The sequence below is a fragment of the Sus scrofa genome, chromosome 1, assembly GCF_000003025.6.
Source record: "Sus scrofa isolate TJ Tabasco breed Duroc chromosome 1, Sscrofa11.1, whole genome shotgun sequence".
Lineage (NCBI taxonomy): Eukaryota > Metazoa > Chordata > Mammalia > Artiodactyla > Suidae > Sus > Sus scrofa.
Window position 1 is genome coordinate 125,350,394 of NC_010443.5, and position 26,380 is coordinate 125,376,773.

Here is a 26,380-nt window from a genome sequence, read left to right on the forward strand (position 1 = left end):
CACTTATTCAAGACTGTTCATACAAATGTAGAAGGGATAGGAACAGGCGACTACCAGCTGTCTCAGGTGCAGGACCGTACATCTTCACATGGTGGCTCTTAGGAGAACTGGGCAGCTCAGGACTTGAGTCTTTTTTGTTACTCCCACACAAGATCTCCATCTGAATGCCAAATAAATTACTGCCGAAAATAGAGTGAAGTACTCAGAGCAGTAGAATGTACCAGCTGGACTGATGCCTGCATCACAGATTAACTCTGATATATTGAGCTTTAGTACATTTCTGTGATGTATCTGGGGGCACATATATCCAAATCTAAAGGCTAACAAGCTGTGCTCAGATGGAATTCTACTGAATAAAATACTTGAGTCATATGGTGCTTACACATATCTGAGTAAGGCATGGTCTCCTTTTAAAGTAAAATGTCTCATGAACTCCAAATCCGAAATTATATTTTATCATAATATTACTTTAATATCAATGCATCTGAAACCTATGAATTTAAATATATACCCTTATGTTTATTAATTCTTATGTAATTTAAAATTCAAAATAATTTGTAAAATAAATACAAATAATAAATGGAAAAAACTAAAATTAACAAAATTTAACATGATGGATGATACTCTTTTGCTGAAAATGAATCTCCACTCAAAACCCAGACTCTGATTATGTTGTTTTTCATTCCTAAACTACTGTGTGCCTTGTGGTGATTCAGTTGTCTATCATTCTTCTTTATTTGAACTAAAGCAGCATTGACCTTCCTACTATATGCCATGAAGTCATTCAATTTGCATTTGCATTACTATATCAATTCAGTATTAAGTCAACTTTTTTTTCCTCTTTCTTATTGGTTCTGGGTAATTTATGTAGAAATATCATTCTGAATAAAAAAACAAACAAACATAGACTTAGATGCTGAATATACTGTGTGGTATTTTTTATTATTTACTCTCTCAGCAAATATGGGAAATGTTATCTCACTCCTCATCCTTTTATACATTCATTCATTCATTCAACAGATAATGTTTGTTATGTCTTAATGACTAGAGATGATGATGATGATAAATGATGAGAATGATGAAAATGATGATGATAATGAGGAGGAGGAGGATTAAAACTGCCACAATTACTAGACAAGAAAATAAAAAACTCACCTCACACCAGCCAGAATGGCCATCATCAAAAAGTCTACAAACAATAAGTGTTAGAGAGGGTGTGGAGAAAAAGGAACCCTATTACACTGTTGGTGGGATTGTAAATTGGTGCAACCACTGTGGAAAGCAGTATGGAGATTCCTCAGAAAACTAAACATAGAACTACCATTTGACCCAGCAATCCCACTCCTGGGCATCTATCCAGAGAAAACCTCAACTCGCAAAGACACATGTACTCCAATGTTCATTGCAGCACTATTTACAATAGCCAAAACATGGAAACAAGCTAAATGTCCATCGACAGAGGAGTGGATCCAGAAGATGTGGTACATATACACAATGGAATATTACTCAGCCATCAAAAAGAACGAAATACCAGCATTTTTAGCAACATGGATGGACCTAGAAACTATCATGCTAAGTGAAGTCAGCCATACAATGAGACACCAACATCAAATGCTTTCACTGACATGTGGAATCTGAAAAAAGGACAGACGGAACTTCTTTGCAAAACAGATGCTGACTCACAGACAATGAAAAACTTATGGTCTCCAGAGGAGACAGTTTGAGGGGTGGGGGGATGTGCTTGGGCTGTGGGATGGAAATCCTGTGAAATCAGATTGTTATGATCATTATACAACTACAGATGTGATAAATTCATTTGAGTAATAAAAAAATGAAAAAAAAGGAAAATAAAAAACTTAAATATTCATCAATAAATATATCCAAAGAATTGCAATTTTCAGCTATGTTAAAGTCATTAGAGAAGTGCATGTATAGGGTCAAGAAAATATGAAAGTAGAAGAACATATCAATTGGAATGGGAAATAGGGCTCAAAACTAAAAAACAATTAAAACAACAATGATGATGATGATGATGATGATAGTGTTACACATACTGTTGAGTGTCTATCAGGTACCAGTCACTAGTTAGTTTTTTTTGTATTTAACCTTCACCGCAACACACTGACATAGTTATTATTGTCATCATTACATAGATAAGACAATAGATACCCAAACGTACACAGCTAGTAGTGATAGGGCTAGGATTTTAACACAGGCAGAATAGTTCCAAAATGTGAGTGCTTAACTATATCTCTACATAAAATGGTATTTGAATGAAACATTTTTAATAATTAACAAATATGAATTGAACACATATAATATATTGAGTGGCCTTGGATGCCAATTTAAGTAGTTCTCATAATAATATATTCTATGACACAATGTTTAATAAATTATATCCCATATGCATGTATATATTATAAAGCATATAATCATAATATATAAATTTAATAATAGTGTCATATTTAATTGTATGTGTCAACTTGACTAGGCCACAGGGTACCCAGATATTGGGTCAAGCATTATTTTGAGTGTTTCTGGGAGCTGAAGAACAAACTGGAATCTTGAAAGGCATCTAGTTTTCCCATAAGGATATTCGCTGAGTTCCGGTGTTAAGTGGGAGTCTGGTTGGCTGGGCCAAATTTTCTAAAAGGGAGAATGAAATCTGCTGCAGTTCCTTTGTGCTTTGCTTTTCTGAAAAACCCACTTTAAACTCTATCTTAAAAAATTTGCTGTATTTGAAGGTTTGTTAAGCAGGAAGCTAAAAATCTTGGCTGGAGATCTCTGAAAAGCAGACTTGCATTATTGACAGTCTTCAAGACAGAAGAAAAATTAGTGAAAGCCTCTTAATACATATCCCATATGTCTACCTAGAGATGAGGGTAAACAAGAGTTATACTGTCTTTTTAAACCTGAAAACTTGCACTGACCCAACTGATTTTTTTGTTTAATTCAAATTGTCTGCTTCTTATCCTATCTGTTGATCATAGGAAAGGGGAGGCTCTCACTGGCATAATATAACATCATGGGGATCCCCTAAAGCTCTCTAGTACATAATGTCCAGCATATAATTTTTAAAAATTATAAATGAGAAGATACAAGAAAATATCATAGAAAAATAGAGGAAACAATATCAACAACAATATAAGCAGTTTCACACATGATCTGGATACTGGTATTAACACACAAGGACTCTAAGATGGCTCTGATTCATATATTCAGAAAAAAAGACAAATCACATGAAATAAATGGAAAGTTTGAGAGTTTTAACATAAAATTGGCACCTATAAAATAATCACATGGATATTTTAGAAATTAAAAATTAAAAAATATATAGAGAAAGTAAGAACCATATTAGATGGGTTTATCAGAGGTTGGAGACAGCAGGATTAGTATAATGGAAAATATTGGACAAGTAAAATAAAAACATGGGAACACATGAGAAAATGGGAACATCTCAAAGGCACTTATAGTTGGAATTCCAGAAGGAGAGAAGTGAGGGAGTGAAGCAAGAACAATATTTGAAGAGACAGTGACCAAATACTTTCTAAAACTAAAATATTTGGTAGAAGACCTCAACCCAAAGAATTCCAATGAGGTAAGACTCAATTCAAAAGAGGAAAAACACAAAGAAAAACACATCTAGATACATCATAGTAACACTGCAGAATATCAAGGACAAAAAGGAATGCTAAAAAGTGACAGGAATTAAAAAATATGTATTACCATTAAAATAGTAATTATAAGACTGGCAAGAGAATTCTCAACAGAACTGAAACAAGCCAGAAACAATAGAGTAGCACTTCTAATCACTGAAAGAAAATGACTGATAACCTAAAAATTCTATATGAATAAAAATGTCTTTCAAAAAATGAAGTTAAAATAAAGTAATTTTCATACGAAAGTCAGTGTGGCTTTTTTGTTTTTGTTTTTTTTTTTTTTTTTTTTTTGGTTTTTTGGTTTGTTTTTGTTTTTGCTTGAAGATCTATACTAAAAGAAAATCCAAAGTGAGTTCTTCAGACAAATGGAAATTCACTCTAGTTAAAACCTAGACAAGGAAAAGAGAAAGAAAAAAATATTATTGGGTCATTTTCAAGGAATATTGACTATATAAAATCATAATTATAATGTCTTTTGCAGTTATAATACATGTTGACTAAAATACTAAACAAAAATTACTCAAAAGGCAAGAGACAGGAGTTCTCATCATGGCTCAGCAGTAAGGAACCCCATTAAGATCTATGAGGACAGGAGTTCCCATCGTGGCGCAGTGGTTAACGAATCCGACTAGGAACCATGAGGTTGCGGTTCGGTCCCTGCCCTTGCTCAGTGGGTTAACGATCCGGCGTTGCTTGAGCTGTGGTGTAGGTTGCAGACACGGCTCGGATCCCACATTGCTGTGGCTCTGGCGTAGGCTAGTGGCTACAGCTCCGATTAGACCCCTAGCCTGGGAACCTCCATATGCCGTGGGAGTGGCCCAAGAAATAGCAAAAAAAAAAGGTCTATGAGGACACGGGTTCAATCCCCAGCCTCTCTCAGTGGGTTAGGGATCTTGCATTGCCATGAACTGTGGGGTAGGTGGCAGAAGAGGATCAGATCTTGCGTTGCTGTGGCTGTGGTGTAGGCCAGCAGCCATAGCTCCAATTGGACTCCTAGCCTGGGAACTTCCTTATGCCACAGTGTGGCCCTAAAAAAGACAAACAAACAAAAAACAACAACAACAACAAAAAGGCAAGAGAGAAAAGAATAAATGGAACTTAAAGGGATAAAAGTAATAGTTTACATTAGACTTTAATAAGTCTAGAATGAATTATTATATCTCGGCATCTTGTATATCTGCTAAAATGATATAAACTTAGTTTTTCAACAGAAGCGAAAATGCTGCTACCAGTCATTTCCTAATTTTATTACAGTTGAGCAAGTAAGAATGGCAATAAGCATAAATGCCCAATGAGATACTTATTGGGCCTCAGCTTATTAGTTGTATGTTCAATTGTACCCAAAAAGAATAAAATTTTAAAAGATGAGAAAGTTTCAGTATACATAATTGGAAATTATCTTTTATAATATATTTAGTACTCTGGGAAGAAGACCACATATCATCTTTTCAACATAAAAATTATCTTTCAAATACTCAACTTCCATATGCATATTCAAGGATTCATAAAGAAAACAGAGTACTGCTAGTAGTTAGGATCCCAAATCATGGTGAAAATAATAAAAATTATGAAACTTCAGAAAAGGGAATATGCTATGCTAGAATTATCAGAGAAATCTTTAAGAAATAGGTGGAATCTAAGTAGGTCCTAATTATATTTAGAATGGATAAGCAACAAGTTCCTACTGTATAGCACAGGGAACTATATCCAGGCTCTCTGAATAAACCATATTGCACAGTTAAATGTTTAAAAGAGTATTAAAAAATGTAGAAGCCCTGAAGTGTCAGTATTTGGAAACCCTCAAAATTTTGAGGGTTAATTATCCAACTTCAGAGATAAAACTAGAATAATAATAATAATTACTATTATTATTGCTATCTTTTTAGGGCCTCACCTGCACCATATGGAAGTTCTCAGGCTAGGAGTCAAATTGGAGCTACAGTTGCCAGCCTACACCACAGCCACAGCAATGCAGGATCCAAGCTGCATCTGCAGCCTACACCACAGCTCATGGCAACACTGGATCCCTAACTCACTGAGCAAGACCAGGGATAGAACCTGTGTCCTCATGGATGCTAGTCAAATTCGTTTCTGCTGAGCCATGATGGGATTATTTTAAGCAGTGATTTTGAATGTTGACAATTAATAAGAAAGTATAAAATGGTGCTTAGATGTCTGTATTTTCTCTAGCCTTGTACTTAGAACACTCTTCATTATTGATTGGTTCACACTTATAATTCGTTGTTCTAACATGCAGCTTTTGGTTGTATTTATAAAAAGTGTAAAGGAGAGGAAGTGTGAGTTCTAACACCAGTCTCAATTAACCTTGGCTATAACTGTTTCCATTCTTTGGCCTGTGATGTTACTATACATATATTTCTATATACCTAGTGATAATTTATCTATACTGCAGACAGTTCATGGAAAGAGGGAAAAGTAATTATATTTATTTACTTGGAAAGCCCCAAACTCTGAGGAAATATCAGTTGTCCTTAGTAAAACAACAAATGATATGGCTGGATGTCTAGCACAATAAGTCAATAGGTGATTACCCAATACCCCCAGGGCTCATAGGACTATGGGAGATAAATCAAGAGGTGAGATATATGTTGCTGAATTGGATCCTCTGGGGAACATGCAACAACTCTAGCTTAATTATGCAGTGAGACTCGGAGTGGCAGCTATGGAATAACTAGCACTTCCATTTTCAAAACTTGGCTGTCTCAAACTTTTTCTGATCCTAAATGTCTGAGAGTATCTATGAAAATGTTTAACATATTTTAAACACAGAGTAACTTTACAAATACTTGATAATTTTAACTAAATTATAAACTTCAGATATACTTTGTAACTCCATGGAAACAGTTTTGCTCCTGAAACAAATCCTCTGTGGCTCTGAATCCAAAATTATGTCTGGTTTTGTTTTAGATCTCATCTGAATTTTTAAAAATCACTTTCATCAAGTCTGAAGTAAAATAATTAATGAAATTTACACAAACAGTATTCTCTGAGGCATTGCTAACCAACCACCAATGACAGCACACAAAATGCTTTTTAGAAGTGGCATGACAGCACATCATTCTAAATTTGGTTACTCCCAGAGAGTCTAAAGGAACATTATCAAAAGATATGGCTGGATGATTATGTAGCCTCAAGTAACTGAATAATTAAGCTATGATTTAACCCAATAATGCCACTGTCCTAATTTACTATAGATTGTGCAATTTTCCTACCTGCATGGAAGATCTAAGGTATGTTTAAGACAGTTTTCTTTCAAGCATATTGTCCCAGACCTGGAAGCCAAATTCCCCCCAAATTCAGTACTTATTTTAATAAGGTGAATCCAATACACTGACATCTTCCATTTTAAAAATTTCATAATAAAACATCAATGATAAGCACATATGATAAACTACAAGACAGCAAAGTATTAATGCCAAGGGAAAATTATTACAATAAATTATGATTCTTTCTTATATTGATACTCATGCTTCTATTTTGTTAGCCTTGTACATTACTGAATGATTGTTATATTGCAATTATGTTAACCCTAAATGTCCTGAATATTCTTAAATAATTGGCACTTGGAATTCAATCAGGGTTGATACTGGGGTATCAAACACAGTGTTACCAGAGAAATGGGGCTTACATGCCAGGGGAGCCAACAGTAAAACTAAGTTCATATTGAATCAATGAGCAACTTCTACAAATGTTTTGTTGCTCCCGCCCAAGCCTAGGATTGTCCCAAAAGTCTGCATTGAAGTGTTGAGGAAATGCACTTGTCAAGAGTACAGAGATGTGCTCAAGAGGAGTTCAGCATTTGAAAAGACCAGCTCTGTCAGTTATCCCCCAGTTTCAGCTGATCCCATCCTCACTCCTTATCCTGATTTGCCTTATTGCCCCATCCTTAGGTGAGAATAGCAAAAGGCTATAACTGCATGACAGAAACAAAATGATTCATGTTTGAAGAAATATTCATAAACCCTGCTTCCTTCTTGCCTTCAATTGGGAAAGATCCTGGAATTGCCTAATTGACATTTCCTTCTTTTCTGATTTTTATCACAGAGGTTAAAGAATATTAAAGAGCATATTAAGAATGGGAGAGATAGGAGAGGCTTTGGAAAGACTGAGCTCTTTGAGAGATGTAGATGGAGAGGAGCTGGGTGTGGAGAAGGGCTGCATTGGAATTGAAAGTCTCTTTCATGTTCTGCCAGAAAAGAAGCAGAAAATGACTGCTGGAACTGTATTAAATTACTTAAGGTTTCTTGACTGTGCTTTCTGTTGAATGTGACACCTCACCAGGTCTGGAATTTTCAGGCATAACCCACAATATTAGCAGAACAATGGGCTAACAAAGGTAGCAGAAAGGCCTGAACACACAGCAGAGCAACAACCACAGGATTGGATAGAGCCTATGAGGACTCTAAAAGAAATAGATTGGTTGAAGAATGGAACAAACATAACCAAGAAAAATTCAAGATGATGGCTAGTATTCAGAAATTAATCAGTTTTAAATTCACAATGGGACAGTAATTATACAATATTTTTACTAAAATGTGTGCATTTTTCATACTTAGCATATTTCTGTAATGATGATGTACCTTAAAATAATACATAGTTTAATGTGTATCATTTCTTATTTTCCATGAAAATCTGTTATTAAACCAAAAGAGAATCATAATCTACTCTAAGCTCCATGAATGTAAGAGAAACATATATATATTTTACCATTATTTTGATTTTTAGTAACTATTCATCCAGCACAATCTGTTGTACACTGTTATGCATAAAGCTGTGACACGATAAGTGCTCAATTCACAATTATTGCATGATCAGTAATATCTTAAAGGTGAAGTAAGTGATCATATAAAAAATACCTACTTTTCCTAGAAGTTGTTAGTTTTAGTATATGCAATAGAGGTTGATCTGTTACAAATACTCCTGCATTTAATCCACCCAATATCCCTACATTAGAGATAGTCTTATGTTAGTTTTACAGATGAGGAAACTGACTTTCTGAGAAATTTGGGAAAAATTCTGAACTAGGAAAGAGAGCGGCTTTCAAACCTGTACCTAGGTGACTCAAAAGCACAAGACCTAAGCACCAGATCTTAGCACTATGCTATGCTGTCTGAAAAGAAGAATTTAGTAGACAGTGAAAAGTTGATGGAGGAAAGAAAAGGAAGCAGAGTCCAAGAACAGGGTCTGAGCGGAGAGGTTATGGCTGAGCCACAGAGCAAAGAGAAAAGATATAGATTATGCAACAGACTGCAACTACCTTGGGTTAAATTCCAGACAGAGTGGTCCCCTGACAATTAACAAAATCAGCATTTTCCTCACCATACTTCTATCCATATAGCACTCTATTCTAGATTCTTCAGGAAGAATGTATAATACCACTACCTTGTTTCAGATCTGTGTAACCTACCGGCTTGAACTTATTACAGAATGTAATTTAAGGCATCAACTTTCCAAATAGTGAATTATTGATTCGGTGACCAAAAGAAGTTCCCAAAAGTGTAAATTGTTATACTGGAGTAAAGCAGAATAATTTTTTTTCTAAATCAGTGTAACTCACGACATACATATCGTGTGTATATTATGTGAGCTCAAAGTGTAATGCTGCAGTCACAGATGCTGTCTACTTAATGCTAGTCAGTCCCCACTAATGCACAACACAGAATAACAGAGAAGCACAGAATAACATAGAAGGCAATGGCCTATGTTCGATAGCCTCCAAACCAATTATAAAAGACTGAACAGGACAGAGTGGGGCTCAGCATTGGGAGGCTTGCTTTTCATGGACAGATGGTTTCCTTATCATTATTTGTGGTAGCAGCTAAAACTTTTGTGACTAGGAGGCAGATATCACTTCTTGTCTATATGCAATACAATTCTGTTCATTTCATGGGGCCTCTCATGGTAAACTATGAACTTTCTTTCTCCTGGCTACAATGAGTCCTAGGGTTGATGATAAATTGTAGCTGTCTCCTAGGCTATTGTATCGTCTCAATGACCAAAGCAAATCCATACTCATGTAAATGTGCATTTTCCTTGGTGGAAGCTGAAATTAGTTACACACAGTTAATCATACCATAGTCTTGCCTATACAGCCTGAAACTGATATTAAGCCTGTCCTTAGCCTGCTCCAAACTCAATAACCCCAATGAACTCAATGTTTCATAGTCAATCCACTAATCATTTTTTTAACTCTCACTTCCTCTGGACCCTATTCAAACTCTTTATTTCTTAAATCAATAATAGGATTAAAATGAATCTCAAACACAATAGCAATTAAGAGTAAAACTAAGTGAACTATATTGGGAAAATCACTTCATATTTCCAATACCTGGCTTTGAGAGCTTGATTTGAACTGGTGAGCATGTGTTATTGACTTATTACCTTGTAATCTAGGCTTTCTTCAACTATGTTTATAGAATCTGACTGAAGGAATCACACCAACTAATATTCCAGTTCTACTACCTTTCTCCAAAATAGTGTTCTGTTTTTTTTTTCTTCTTGAGTGAGTTATACTGAACATGTAAATTGAAATATCAATAATTTATTAAATTTCCAAGGAAATATATATTTTAATTTCTGTAGGATTGCAGTCTAAGTTTTATTATCCACATTAAAGTGTTTATATATATCACATGTATTCCTTATTTTTATATGTATGCATATATGTGTAAAATATTATAATCCATAAAAAACTTCTAAAAATAGCCAATGATCATAGGATCATGGAATCTTAGAGGTAGAAGAGCATTTTGTCAGATTCTGTTCCTTCAGAGGCACCAGGCTAGTTACCTTGGTTTTCAAAAAGTGTGAAAGAATAAGTAGAATGAAATCTGTAATGCTCACAGAGGCCATGAGGGGAAGAGAGGATTGTGCATGTCTCCATAAGATGGAACATGAACTTCGAACAGGGTCACAATATCTTTGAAGAATGCTTACACACCAGACTCTCTCATAGTAATGGCCTTAGCAACCAATCACATATAGACTAGAATGGTTCCAATCTACCAACATCAATCATAATTCTTTCAAAATAACTTATATGAGGTTCCTCCTTTTTCCTTATAAAACTCTTTAGTTTTCAGCTCATCTAGAAGTACATTTGGGTTGCTACTCAAATCTGTGTCTCCTGAATTGCAATTCCTAAAAACCCAAATAAATGGAGTTTTGTTTTCTTTTTTGCCTTATGGCACCATCTTATTTCTTGGTCAACAAAAGGAAGACGGTAATCCTTGAATCTTTGAATTTTCCATCAAGCCCACCTCCAAGAATGTGAATTCTAGTGAGCTTAACTATAATAAGGAAATAATTAAAAATGTAAAGATTAGTCAAAAGATGCATCAATATAGTCATCACAGAACTTATGACAGAGGAAATAATTATAAATTCCCCAGCTAAAATTTCCAACTCTAAGAGTATGATTAAATGCTTATACTGGAGTTGGCCATTTTTAAAACTTAATTAATTGGGGTAAATTCTCCATATTTAATCTTAGTGTAGTTTTTTTTTTTTTTTTGTAACATTTGCTCTCCAAACATGTGTGCCATGTAAACCATCACTAAATCTTAGCCAAAAAGAAAAGACTTATATTAACATCCACATTGTTGGACACATAGATTCAGGCAAGTCTACCACTACTGGCTATGTGATCTACGAGTGTGGGATTGACCAAAAAAAAACATTGAAAAATTTGAGAAAGAGGTTGCTGAGATGGAAAAGGCCTCTTTCAAATATGTATGGGTCTTGGAAAAACTGAAAGTTGAATGTGAGCTTGGTATCACCATTGACAATTCCATGTGAAAATATGAGACCAGTAAGTATTATATGACTATAATGATGCTATAGGATACAGAGACTTGAGCAAAAAACATGATTATAGGTACATCTCATACTGACTCTCCTGTACTGATGGTAGTGTTGGTGAATTTGAAGCAGGTATCTCCAATAATGGACAGACTCATGAACATACCCTTCTGGCTTACTTTCTGGTTGTGAAACAACTAATTGTTGGTATTAACAAAATAGATTCCACTGAGATACTCCTCAACCATAGAGATAATAATGAAGTCAGTACCTACTTTAAAAAAATGGGCTACAACCCAAATGGGTAGAATTTGTGCAAATTTCTCATTGGAATGAAAGAAATATGCTGGAACCAAGTGCAAATATGCCTTGGTTCACAGTATTGAAAATCACCGGTTAAGATGGTAATGACAAGGAAACCAAGCTGCTCAAATCTTTGGATTACATCCTGCCACCAATTCTCACTGACAGGTCTTTGGGTTTGTTCTAGGATGTCTACAAAATTGGTGATTATTGGTACTGTTCCTGGGGGTTGAGTGGAGACTGGTGCTGTCAAACATGCCTGGTGGTTGCCTTTGCTCCAGTCAACACTACAACTGGAGTAAATCCTGTTCAAATACACTATGAAGTTTTGAATGAGGCTCTTCTTGGGGAAAATGTGGATTTCGTGTCAAGAATGTGTCTGTCAAGGATGTCCATCATGGCGTCGAGGCTGGTGATAGTGAAAATGACCCACCAAGGGAAGCAGCTGGCTTCACTGATCAGGTGATTACCCTGAACCACCCAGGCCAAATCAGCGCTGGATATAAACCTGTGCTGGATTGTCATGCAACTCACATTGTTTGCAAGTTTGCTGAGCTGAGGAAGAAGGTTGACCACCATTCTGGTAAGGAGCTGAAAAAATGGCCTAAAATTCTTGAAATTTGGTTGTTGCCGTGATTTCTATGGTGTTTAGAAAGCCTATGTGTTGAGAGCTCCCTGGCTATCCTGTTTCTCTCAACTGGCCATTTAAGCTTAATAGTAAAATTCTGCTTAATGATAACCCAATGTAAAACCTTCAGAGAAAAGGGGATTTTTAAAAATAAGTATTTTTAATAGAAACAGTTTGACCAGAAGTCTGTCACAGAATTTTGAGATCCTTCAAAATGAGGTTTAATTGGGGAAACAAAAAAAATGCAGAAATATACTGATAAGATCACCCCCCCCCAGTCAAAAGAAAATAAAGATATGTAGATACATGGGTAAATACATACACATATAGAAAAATGACTGAAGGTAATTATAGCAGTAAGTATCTCTTGATAGCCACAGATGGTTTGGGGTTTTTGTCTAAAATTCTGTTTTCCAACTTTTAAAACAATTTATGTGCATTATGTCTCTCATTTGAAATTAAGCTACTTTAATTTTAGAATTTTGTGAATCCATGAAATTATTAGTCTTTTTTTTTTAATTCCTTAGCCTGACTGCTCTTAAACTAAGGTATTTAATTTCATAGCTAATCTGAGTCACTAGTTAAAAGCAATAAAAGCATCCTCCACACACAAAATTGATATTTCTTCATGGATGACATCAAATAAATGCCTTTCCCACAAAAAAAAAAAAAGACAAAAAGGTACTTGGGAAATCTTGGAAGTGAGAGGAAAGTGAGCTGGTTTAGAGTTTGAAGAGGCTGGACCTAAAACAGGAAGTCCAAGGAAACTTCTTCACAATCCTGATTTGTTTAAAGTAAAGGTACATGAAAATCATGGGGATTACAGTGAAGAAACCTGAAAAGCACTGCCTCAGTCAGGTGATCAAGATAAACATCAACAGGGATAAGTCATGTTGATAGCATGTCCTCTTTATATAACGTGCTGAAAGTGGTAGTTTACCTCCTTGGACTTTTCCTCCCCAAACCTAAAATGTTTTCTTCAGTCCAATCATGAAGAAAACATCATACAAATCCCAATTGAAAGACATTTTTTTTTCAAAATACCTGACAAGTACACTTCAAAACTGTGAAAGTCATTGACAACAAGTAAAGTCTAAGAAACTATCATAATCAAGAGCAGCCTAAAGCGACATGATGGCTAAATGCAATGTGATATCCTGGATGGGGTCTGAGCACAGAGAAAGTTCATTAAGTTTTTTAAAAGAAAGGGAATTTGGGAAGTCCCCATTGTGGCTCAGCAGTAACAAACCCAACTAGTATCCATAAGGATGCAGGTTTGATCCCTGGCCTCGCTTACTGGGTTCAGGATCCAGTGTTGCTGTGAGCTGTGGTTGGATCCCACATTGCTATGGCTGTGATGGGCAGCTGCAGCTCTAATTTAGCCCTTAGCCTAGGAAATTCCATATGCTGAAGGTGTGGCCCTTAAAAAAATGGAATTTGAATATAGTATGGATTTTAGTTAATAATGTAATTAATGTATCAATATTGGTTCATTATGTAAAATATGTACCATAATAAAGCAAGATATTAACAATAGGGAAAACTAGGTGTGGGCTATATTTAAGTCTTTATTCTATCTTCACAACTTTGTAAATCTAAATCTACCCTAAAATGAAAAGTTGACAAAAATTATACACACGCACAAGAACTTTGCAAGAATAGTGTTTTTAGCTGCTGCTGACACCACTGACACCACTCCTTGACTACAAGATCTTGAAACAAGGATACTAGTTTATTCATCTTTGTATTTCCTATAACTACTTAAGCCATGCCTTTTATCCAATCACTACAGGATAAATGTGTATGAAATTGAAAGAGAAGAGGATCCAAAGTCCAGGGTCCAGCTGAGTACACGGTAAGAAAATAAAAGTTTTTATTAAGCTGTGCTTTTCCCACTCCCAGCAATTATTGAAGAATTTAATATTATTTTGAAAGAAAGACCCATAATGGTGGACTACAACTGGAAAAAAAAAAGTGAACACAGGTTAGCAACCATAGCACTCATAGCAACATGTAACAGGAATCTCTGAGAACCTTAGGCATCTTAGTTACCTTAAATATCACTGCTTAAAACTTGAAAGTCACAACAGGGAGAACGTAATAAGGGAAATAGAATATAAGACATGCATTTTGAAGGTTGTCCTGGGAATTAGATAAGAAAAATATATGCAAAAGCCTTTCAAAAATCACCTCACAATCAAATAGCAGTTCTTAAATTTCATAGGTGTGGAGCACTTGAATGTCATAGTGTTCCTTGGAGGGCGCAGTGAATACTGATGTTTTGAATTGCATTGGAGGAACCATGTTAATGACAATATACAATATACAAAATATACAGTGTAATGTAGCATTAGATCACAAGTGTAAGTACATGCAATGCACATGACTATTAAACTCAGCTCCGTAATCCTTCATGATTTCTTCCATTATTATTCTTTTGTTGCTTTGCATGATTCTATTTCCCGTATCTGCTGGTTAATTGTATTTTTCCCACTGAACAATAAGCTAACATGTATTGCTAATTCTTGTATCTTCAGAACATAATAGGATTTTTGCATGAATAATAGATATTCATTTATTCAACATACTTCTGGAGCATTACTAGAAGATGTGAAATTCCGTTTAAGTCCAAGATTTCTGTTCCCATGGTATTGACATTTGAATTCCACTTTTAATTTTTTTTCTAATTTTATTGGAGTATGTTTGACTTACAGGTGTTTTATTGCCGGTTTTACAACAAAGTGAATCCGTTATACATATACATATATCCATTCTTTTTTTCCTATGTAGGTTATTACAAACTATTTAGTAGATTTCCTTGTGTCTGTAATATCATATATTAGTCTGTAATATTACAGACTATTGAGTAGATTTCCAGTAGGTCCTTGTTAAATATCTGATTCTAAAGGGTTAAAGTGATGGAAAGTAATAGATGTGATTGGAAAAATAGTGGAATAAGTTAAGAAGAAATGGGAATTGGAAAGACAAACAGGTTAGGTATTAAGCAGGGGAGTTTCACTGAGAAAATGAGATTTGAGCAAAAGCTTGAAGGAAATAATGAGTTCAGGCAAACATATATCTAGGGGTAGAGCATTCCAGCATAAAACTAGGACACTGGCTGTACGGGACAAGTTTCCCTGGCCTGTTCAAAGAGCAGCCCGATGTCAAAGTGCCTGGAATAATGTGAAGGAAAAGAGGGGCATAGGCAAAGACTGAATGGCCAAGCCATGTGAGGCCTTGTAGGACTTTATATAAAGACTTGTGCCTACATTGGTATTGACATGGGAGAACTAGTTGCTGAGTTTTGAGCAAGAGTCCCATCATCCAACCTGCATTTTCAAAGGCTCACTCTGGCTGTTGTGTGGAGAACAGGCAGAAGCAAAAAGATCTGATAGGAGGTGATTGCCATAATTTTTGGTGTCTCAGACCAAAGTAGTAGGTGTGTCCCTGATGAAAATCCTTTGAGTGCTGGATATATCAGAGTCAACATAATTTTATCATAGAGTCAGCAAATAGTTTAAATAAAGAAGTATTGGCCAACGTTTCTTGATAAGCACCATCCAATGTCAAAGGATTTATAAACATTTATGGGCAAAGAAACTTAGAATAAAACAAGACCGTATCTGCTACCGTATTATGTTTTTTACATTTCAATTTTGTCAAGAATGAGTAATTGTTAGACTTGAACCTTGGTACATTGATACCCAGCTTGCAGACTCCCAGAATTTGTAGGGACAGAGTTTTAGAACTACTAAGCTGCACAAATTCAAAGAATAATGATGCTGATATTGAAATTACTCTTTCAAGGGTATTATTGGGGGCATCTCATTCATTAAAAGGAACAGCATTTTCTGGTTTCAGCCTGATTTTTGGGTAGAGCCTCTGGAGCCAGGCAGGTTGAAAAGCTCACAGTACTGAGTCCTATCTCTGGCTCTGCTTACCAATCGATACTACTTTCTGGTTCTCATTATTTTGATAAAGATATTAGCAAAGCAACAGTAAAAATTAAAGCGGTCCATAATCCTCAGCACCCACCATTAACTTCTGAAATATTATTGCACGTTAGCTTTTACTGTTACTTTACAAAAGTACTTACTGAAAGGCAGGGTAGCAGTAAAAAAAAAAAAAAATCTACTGCTGCTCCAGTAAAGGGAAGGGCAATTTTACTTTGCAGATTGCACCTTCCCCTTTCCTGAAGCAACAGGGGCACAGAGATATTCTGAGCCTCCTTCCTGCTAAATTTGGCAAGAAAACTGATGGGTACCTTCTGGAGTATTGGTGGGGGGAGACATATCCCTCCAAAAATCAATAAATGAATGAAATGTGCCTCCAGCTTTCCTGCTTCATTCTTCCTTTCTTAGGTCTGTCTTCTCTCTGCTTTCATGGACTTCCCAGGAATCTGAGCCTGTTCACAAAAATTGACTGAGATTAGTTATGTACATTTCATGTGCCCTCTGTCCAAGGAGTACACATTAAGTTGTAGAATATCAGACTTTTCCCACCTCCTATTCATCAGATGGGGACATTGTTTAATTTACTCAAGGGACATAGGGCACATGACATTATTTCCTCAGGGAAGAGGGGGAGGATTTTGGTATTTGGGGGATGTCCAGGCTCCCCAAATCAGCCTCAGCATAGCAGCAGTAGCCCCTCTCATTCCTTGCTGAGAATGTGAGGCCCCAGTTTGCTCTTTACAAAATTGTATCACTCCGTAGATTTTCTGCCTCACAGGGCTTTTCTGAAAACTAGTGAAATAATGTCATTTGTTCAATATGAGTCTGTCCCCTTACAATTCAATGAAAGATGCTATGTATTATGACCAAGCTCTCCCTTCAGCTGGATTTAGAGACTGCAGCTTACAGTGCTTTCTATGTTTATTCACAGAGGTACCTCATTTTGCATAGGAGATGGGATGCCTGGACATTTGTATTTCTCCCAGTGGTTCCACTCTCATGGCCAAGAAACACATGAAGAAGGGTCTTCACTGGCCGAGAGCCCCTGATAGGATTCCATTCATTCCCACCACTCACTGACAGAGAAAGTCCGCTGCAAGAAGGCTGGGCTCTCATAAAGAGCCCTGCCAGATTCAGGAAGACGTGGCTTTTTGTTCAGCACCATAGGGCCCTGTGTGACACTCCATGGCTCAGGCTAGGGGCTGTCACAGCCGCCTTTCACAATTCAAAGAGAAAAGGAAAATAGCCTGCCTTTGAGCATCAGCGATGTGGGAGAGGCAGGAATCAAATCATGAATAAATAAACAAAAACACCAACAGCTGTGATATTTAAAACAGACAATCACTATAACGGCAAATGACAACCCTGCAGCCTGCAGAATCTGCTAATAAACTGTCTGCTGTGACTGTTATTAAAGATAAACTTATGAGCCATGATTATTCAACCATTAAACCTAAGTGGAAATCAAAGGAAAATCTGTGTCAGATGATATATTTGGTTCATGTGGCCTAGGAAAATTACTCATCAAATTTGAATCCTGATGTCTCTGTCCTCTAAGGAGCAGTCCCTTGAAAATTTGGAACTATTTATGCAGATGCTTTCTTCTTTTTTTTTTTTTCCTTTTAATTATAATTTTAGTTTGCTAATGTGTGACTTTTTTATTTTTAATAAATTGCTATTACGAGCACATCTTACCTCATTATCCCTGGAATAACAGGGGTGCCATTCACTTCAGCAAGGGCACAGGTATGGGAAGGCAAAAATCAAAGAACTCCCTCAGATCCACCTGCTGACCAGACTACCTCCAGCCCTGAGGCTGATGTTAATACAGCTACCAAGAAGTCTGGATTGTGGCGAGCTTTGTCGATGTATTAGCTAATTTCACTGAACAAGAGTCCAGTTCCAATTCAGAGGTTAGCTGATGCACATTTCACTTGGATCTCAATCACTGCCATTGCTATTACAATCTGTGACACAGTTAATAGAAAGAGTGGCCTATTCTCACAGAAACAACATTATAGAATAAGATTATTGTGTGGGAATGCCATTTTGAAGACATAAAAGGATAGTCCAGATTGAAAATAATCTTCAGTTAATATCCTATATTATTATTATACACAGGATGCAGCAGAATATAACAGCATCAGAGCTATTCAATCTGGTAGGATTTTCAAAGGTTGCCTTTCAAATTTCTGCTTGATATTAGTATTTCCTAAGAGCTTTGAATTAGAAATTTGAAGTAATCTCTAATAATCAAGGTAATAATCTTTCATTAAAAAAGAAGGAAGGAAACAATACTAGCTACTAAATTTTCAAGCCTAAAATGGTGTGAAATATGTGATAGATTAAGGGGATAATCTGTGAAATTTCACCTTTCTTGTATCCTGCATCTTTTATTTTGTTTTATTTTTGCCCTTTCCACCTTACTTGCTTTAATGTCTCCATTTAATGCCTTCTTCCTCAAAGAGACTTGCTATGGCTAGGGGTCCTCCTCCTTTGTGCTCAAATGTCTACAATAAAATATACTTGCTGGGCACATATTATACACTCAAAATGTGCATATACATTTTGAAAGAATAAATTAATAAATGGCATAAGCACCTGGATGCAAGCCTAATTCTCAAATTATTCCAGGTTAGGATTTCATAGGGGAAATAGATAAACATTGTGTTTATAGTACATGTGAAAGTCAAGAGGCCAAGCACAAGCTTCATCCAAATACTATAAGTAGGAAAGAAGTCCACATAAAGTCTGTATTGGGAATTTAAAATGTTGGTGCTGGTCTGCAGAGTGGCAATCACATAAGTAATATTTACCCTGAATTCACGAAGGGGTTCAAGAAACCTAAGACGTAATTCTCATGCATGGCTGGGTGTTGGACTCACCTTGAAAGTTTTGTTTGTTTATTTTCCTTTTCTATCTAAATTCCCAGGGCACCTCACCAACCAGAAAGATAAAAATATCCAGGGAGTTCCCTTGTGGCACAGCAGGTTTAGGATCCAGCATTCTTACTGCAGTGGTGGCTAGGGTCACTGCTGTGGCATGGGTTCTATCCCTGGCCCCCCAGGAACTTCCACATGCCATGGTGTAGCTGTGTGTGTGTGTGTGTGTGTGTGTGTGTGTGTGTGTGTGTGTGTGTGTATGTAGAGAGAGAGAGAAAAAGGGAACACCCACAATGTGTCTTTATATTGATAACAACCACTGAATGGATAATTTAGCCTCTGCTTGACACTCATCTATGCTATGAACCACTTTGTGAGAGGAATGAAGTCCCTTGAAATAGCCATTATTTCAGTAAACCAAGGTTAACCTAAACATTTACCTAGTAATGCAGCCGAAGAAATATGACGAACAATAGAACTTGATCATTTTCTCAATCCCTGAATAGCTCAAAATGAAAGGGAAGCTAAAATAAACCCCTTTGGATTCAGTAGGTAAATGCCAACCGTATGATCTGGGAAATAGCCAAAAGCTTTTCTTTTATACACTGGATGTTTTTATAATGAAAGTGTACATGGAACAAGTGAAGCCATATGCTACATCTAAAGAGACCCTCTTGCTCCCAAGGACCCAGCAGCCATCTGAAGTGCTGTATTCATTTTAGTGATGTGGAAGCAGAGAGTGCCTGTTTCTGTGGCAGATGTGTTCCTTACAGTGTGAACTTGAAATTTTTCAAGTTGTTGAAATAATGAGCTCCCTATTTAAAGAAAATGTAAAATGGATTATTGGGAATATTACGAAGTATTTAGAGTTTTTTAAACCACCTCTGAATGTGTTGGTTTTATACCATAGAACTCAAATAACTAACTTGTTACTCTGTAGGTTTGGGTATTATGCTAAGCTCTGAAACACAGAACCACATGTAAAAAACATCTGCTGTAACCCAGAAACTGTTAGAAAAGTAGTTGTACTGAAATTCTGGGGAAAAAAAGACACATCTGCTTGATGAAAAAAAAGGTACTAAAAATTAATTTAATGATTGCTATTGCCTGCTAAAGTCAAGATTTCTTAATGTATCGCCATCATAATTTTAAAAATGGAAAATATGTTATACTTTATGCCAGATTTTCCAATATGTGCATGTTCCTTAAACTTTGGGACTTGATTTATAGGAAACTTTTATTTTCCAACTTTTATTCACATGAGTCATTTAATTGTATCTGTCTCATTTGTGAGAGAGCCTTTTAAAAATTATATACGGGAACTAACTTTACTATTGTTGTTATCCCCATTTTACAGATGGAGAAAATAGGTTCAGGGAAATTAAGAGTTCTGTCCAAAGCCACACATGGAGTCAATGATAGAAATAGAAATTCAGTTCACATTTTCTGGCTCTCAACTCATTTTCATCAGACTGTGAATACAATGAAACAGCTTGCAAATGTTAATGAACAATTTCCTTTGGCTCCATGTAAAGTAAAGCCAAAATGTCATTTGTAGAGCCCAGAAATGAATCCTGGGCCCAGTGTAGATTACCATCAATTTCCATCCAAAATTTAGAGTATATTTAGACCAAGAATCCTCCAATAATGGCCTTTTTGCCTACACAGTTTTAAAAAAAAGAAAAAATATATCTCAACAAATTTATCCTTTGCTTTTTGCTTTGAGCTGTTTCATGAGTCAGTTGGTCTTTGGGTGAAAGGGAATAAAAAAAATTCATCATTTATGGTGACTGACTGTTCATATGAAAGGCATCAAAATAAAGGAACAATTATAATGTGTATGTGATAACCCTCATCTTAAAGCTATACTTGAACAAGATAAGCATCAGATTCTCCTCACCAAATACCTTGGGAAAGTAGGGTGTGGAAGTGAACAGGAACCTGCACCAGAGGCTGGCATCCTGCCAGAAGTATGGTAGAAGTTTTAGGGGAAAATGCTTGCTTTCCATGCCTTATGTTTCTTTTCATATGCATGACTCTGACATCGTAATCCATTAGCATTACACACCTGATCTTCCTACATTCCCTCATTCACTCTATCCTCACTAGTGAATTTGGAAAGAACTGGGTAGGCAAAACTGGAGACTTCCTCTTCCTTTTTTTTTTTTTTTTGAGTTGGTCTGTTTTTTGAATTGATCTCTGTCTCTCCGATCACAGAGATCAGGGACTCTTAATTATGTTTTATTATGGATAAGTCTCTGTACTCAGGGGCCCTGTCTCCTTATTGGAAATGTCTTAAATGATCCTCTGAGAAGTAGATTCAACCAGAGTCAACCTTCAGGATTTGAATATGCATCCATCCTTCTTCCTAATTTGGAAATAAAGACAAGTTTTTAAGTCAATTTCTAAGGCCACCAAACTTACAATAAATTAATCCATCTGTGTTTCCCATAAACATTTGCTTAGAAATTAAATAGTATATTTAATCTTAAATTTATGAAAGAATTTATTGAAGGATAAGGATGTGCTTAAACATGTATGGTAACCATTAAAATACAGTTGTGTCTGTGGTGCCAAGACAATTCAGTAGGAAAAGAATAATCTATTCAATCAATGGTGCTGAGAAAACCAGATGTCAACAAGGAATAATATGAAGCTGGACAACTATTTCACACCACACACAAAAAGAAAGTGAAAATAGGTCATAGATCTTAACATAAAAGCTAAAACTATAAAACTCTCAGAAGAAAACATAAAAATAAATCTTTATAACATTAGGATAGGCAATGGCTTTTTAGATATTATACCAAATGCACAAGTGACCAAAAAAAATGATATGTTGGGCTTTATCAAAATGTAAAACTTTTGCATTTCAATTGACACTAGAGAAAGCAAAAATACAATATACAGAATTGGGGGAAATATTTGCAAATTACATATCTTATAAGGGACATATCTGGAACATATAAAGAACTCATATAATTCAAAAATTAAAACCAAATAACTCAACTTTAAAAATAAGCAAGTATCAGACACAACTTAGAATAGATTTACAAGGAGATCCTGCTGAGTAGCATTGAGAAATTTGTCTAGATACTCATGTTGCAACAGAACAAAGGGTGGGGAAAAAATGTAATTGTAATGTATACATGTAAGGATAACTTGATCCCCTTGCTGTACAGTGGGAAAATTAAAAAATAAAAATAAAAAAATAAATAAAAAAAGAAAAATAAATAAAAATAAGCAAGTAATTTGAAGACATTTATCAAAAGAATATACAAATGGCAAAAATAAGCACATGAAAAAATAGCATCATCAGTTATTAGAAAAATGCAAATAAAAACTACAACAAATTACCACTCTACATACATCATCATGACTAAAATAAAAAGCCACCAACAATGACAAGTTTTTGTACAGATGTGAAGAAAATCACACCCTCATATATCATATAATGGTAGGATTATGTAATATTACAGCCACTTTGCAAAATAGTGGAAAGTTCCTCAAAATGATAAAGATATCATACCATTTTCACTCCTAGGTATGTAACCAAGAGAAATAAAACACAACCAAACAACAATATGTTTATGAATATTCTCAACGATATCATTTATAATAGGCAAAAAAGTGAAGCAACTCAAATGTCCCTCAACTGATGAATGGATAAGCAAATGTTGTATATCCAGTCAATGAAATATTATTTGACCAAAAAAAAAAAATGGGGAATGAAAAAGGAATGAAGTACTGATACATGCTACAACATGGGTAAAACTTGAAAACATGATGTTAAGTGAAAGAAAAACGACACAAAAGGACACTGTAATGGTTAATTTTATGTGTCAACTTGACTGGGCTAAGAGCCACCCCAATAGCTGGTAAAACACTATTTCTGGGTGTGTCTGTAAAAATGTTTCTGGAAGAAATTAGCATATGATTGAGTAGACTGAGTGAAGAGATCCACCCTCATTCATGAAGGCGGGTAGCATGCAATCCATCAGAGATTCTAATGAATAAAAAGGTGAAAGAAAGGTAGATTCCCTCTCTTCTTGAGCTTGGACATCAGACTTCTTCTGCCCTTGGACATAAATGCCCCCCATTCTTGGGCAAATTCTGGGATGAACACCATAGATTTCCTTGGTTCTCAGGCCTTCAGACTCAGACTGAATTACACTCTTGAAGCTTTCCTGGTTCTCTAGCTTACAGACAATAGCCCATGGGGTGTCACAGCCTCCATAGCTATGTGAGTCAAGTTTTATACTGAATTTTTTTTTGTATATATATATATATACATCCTGTTTGTTCTGTTTCTCTGGCAAACCCTAACTGATACAGCCACATGTTATGTAATTTTATTTATATGAAATGTCCAGAACAGGCAAAGTTGTAGAGAAAGAACATAAATTCATGATTTCTAAGACCTGGTTAGGAACAATGGGGAAATGGTAGCTAATAGGTAGGGGGTTTGTTACTGGAGGGATAAAAATGTTCTAAAATTAGATAATGGTGATGATAGCATGACTCTTTACCTGCATTAAGAATCACTGAATCATAGAATTGAAATGTGGTAAATTTTATGCTATGTGAATTATATTTCAATAAGTCTCTTATGAAAATGTCAGCATTTGTAAATAATTGTAAGGAGAGTGTCACTGGGGCAACAAAAATCATAAAGGAAAGGAATAATTGGATCACATTCATTTAAAGAAGGTTAAGAACTCAGAGAAACTTTTCCACACAGATCTCTAAGGACTTTGCTGAAGGCTCTGAGAGCTAGCCATTTGTGCTCAACAGTGACTTTGGATAGCCTCTGGTTGAGGGCAGATTGCATGGCAAAACAAGCATGTTTTACATGAAAGATGTGCAAAAGCCCTAGTCTGGCATTCAGATTGTTTTCATTTTGTTGATAGTTTCTTTGTCATGCAAAACTTATGAGCTTTAATAGGTCTCATTTGTTTATTTTTGCTTTTATTCCTGTTGCCTTGCGACTACTGAACTAAGAAAACATTGATACTATTTATGTCAGAGAATATTTTGCTATGTTCTCTCCTAGGATATTATGGTGTCATGTCTTATACTTAAGTCTTTAAGCCATTTTAAGTTTAATTTTGTGTAGAGCGTGAGGAAATGTTCCATCTTTATTGATTTACATGAGGCTGTCCAGCTTTCCCAAAACCACTTGCTGAAGACAGTCTTTTCTCCATTGTATATTCTTGCCTCCTTTGTCAAAAATCAAGTGATTTTAGGTGTGTAGATTTATTTCAAGGCTTTCTATTTTGTTCCATTGATCCTTAAGTCTATTTTTGTGCCAATAGCATGCTATTTTTATTACGGTAGCTTTGTAGTGTTCTTTAAAGTCTGGAAGGGTAATGCCTCCATTTTTGTTCTTTTTCTTCAGGATTGCTTTGGTAATTATGGATCTTTTATGGTTCCACATAAATTTTAGGATTATTTGTTCTAGTTCTGTGAAAAATGTCATGGGTAATTTGATAGGGATAACATTAAATCTGTAGATAGCTTTGTGTAGTTTGGCTATTTTAACAATATTAATTTTTCTAATAAGAGATCATTGGCTATCTTTCCATTTTTTCAAATTACCTTTAATTTCCTTTATCAGAGTTTGGTGGTTCTTAGTATATGCCTTTTACCTCTTTCATGGGGTTCATCATAAATATTTTATTGTTCTTGATAAATTTTAAAAGGGATTGTTATTTTTACTTTCTCTTTCTGATATGTCATTATTAGCATAAAGAAATGTAGCAGATCTCTGTGTGCTAATGTATCCTACTACCTTGCTGAATTCATTTATCAGTTCTAGTAGTTTTTTGTGTGGCATCTTTAAGGTTTTCTATATAGAGTATCAAATATCATATCTTCAGCATCTAATGACAGTTTTACCTCTTCCTTTCTAATTTGGATACTTTTATTTCATTCTCTTGTCTAGTTATTAAGGTTAGCACTACCAATACTATGTTGAATAGAAGTGGTGAGAGTAGGTATCTTTAACCTGTTCCAGATTTTAGTGGGAAGGCTTTCAACTTCCCACCATTGGGTACTGTAGGTTTGACATAAATAGCTTTTATCGGGTTATGATATGTTCCCTCTATACCCACTCTAGTAAGAATTTTTATCATGAATCATTGTAGATTCAAATGCTTTTTCTGCATCTATTTGAAATGATCATGTGTTTTTTAACTTTTTTTGTCAATGTGATATTATCATGTTGATTGATTTGTGTATGTTGAACCATCCTTATGACCCTGGGATGAACCTCACTAGATCCAGGTGTATGATCTTTTAAATGTGTTGTTGGATTTAGTTTACTTATATTTTGTTGAGAATTTTCAAATCCACATTCATCCAAGATATTGGCCTGCAATTTTCTCTTTTGGTATTGTCATTGTCTGGTTTTGGTATTAGGGTGAGGACAGTATTTTCAATTACCTCTTTCATTTCAACCTTTACCCATTAGTTTTTTAGTAACATGTTGCTTAGCCTCCATGTAATCTTTTTTCTTTTCATTTCTCTTTCTGTGGTTGATTGCTGGTTTTAGACCAGTGTGGTCAAAAGAGATCCTTGAAATAATTTATATCCTCTTAAATTTTTGAGTCTCTTTTTATGTCCTGGTATGTCAACTATCTTAGAGAATGTTTCATGTGCACTTGAAAAGAATATACATTTCATTTTCTGGGATATGATGTCTTGAAAACATCAATTAAGTCTAACTGTTCTCTTGTGTCGTTTAGAATCTCTGTTGTTGCTACTGTATAACACTAGAAACTATATACAATCTCTTGTGATAGAACATGATGTAAGATAATATGATAAAAAGGATGTATGCATATATATGACTGGGTCATTTTGTTGTACAGTAGCAATTGACACAACATTGTAAATCAAGTATTCTTTAGCTTAAAGAAATTTTGTTTTAAAAAATGTGGGGTTTAAAAAAAAACATAGAAGATTTGCCTAACATTATAAAGTTGAATCATTATTACCATTGAATTTTAGGAAGAAATACTGGTCAAGCACACATAAAATCCTAGATTTAGGTAATCTTCATACTGGCCAGCACCAGAGTGTAGTCAAAGAATGTCATTATTTTGAATTGAGTTAATGTTTCCAAATGTTTTG

General features: G+C 35.4%; 1 pseudogene; it reads left to right on the forward strand.

Moving 5' to 3' along the window:
- The window catches only part of LOC100157010, a 59,264-nt pseudogene that overhangs the window by 23,459 nt on the left and 9,425 nt on the right, over positions 1-26,380 (forward strand).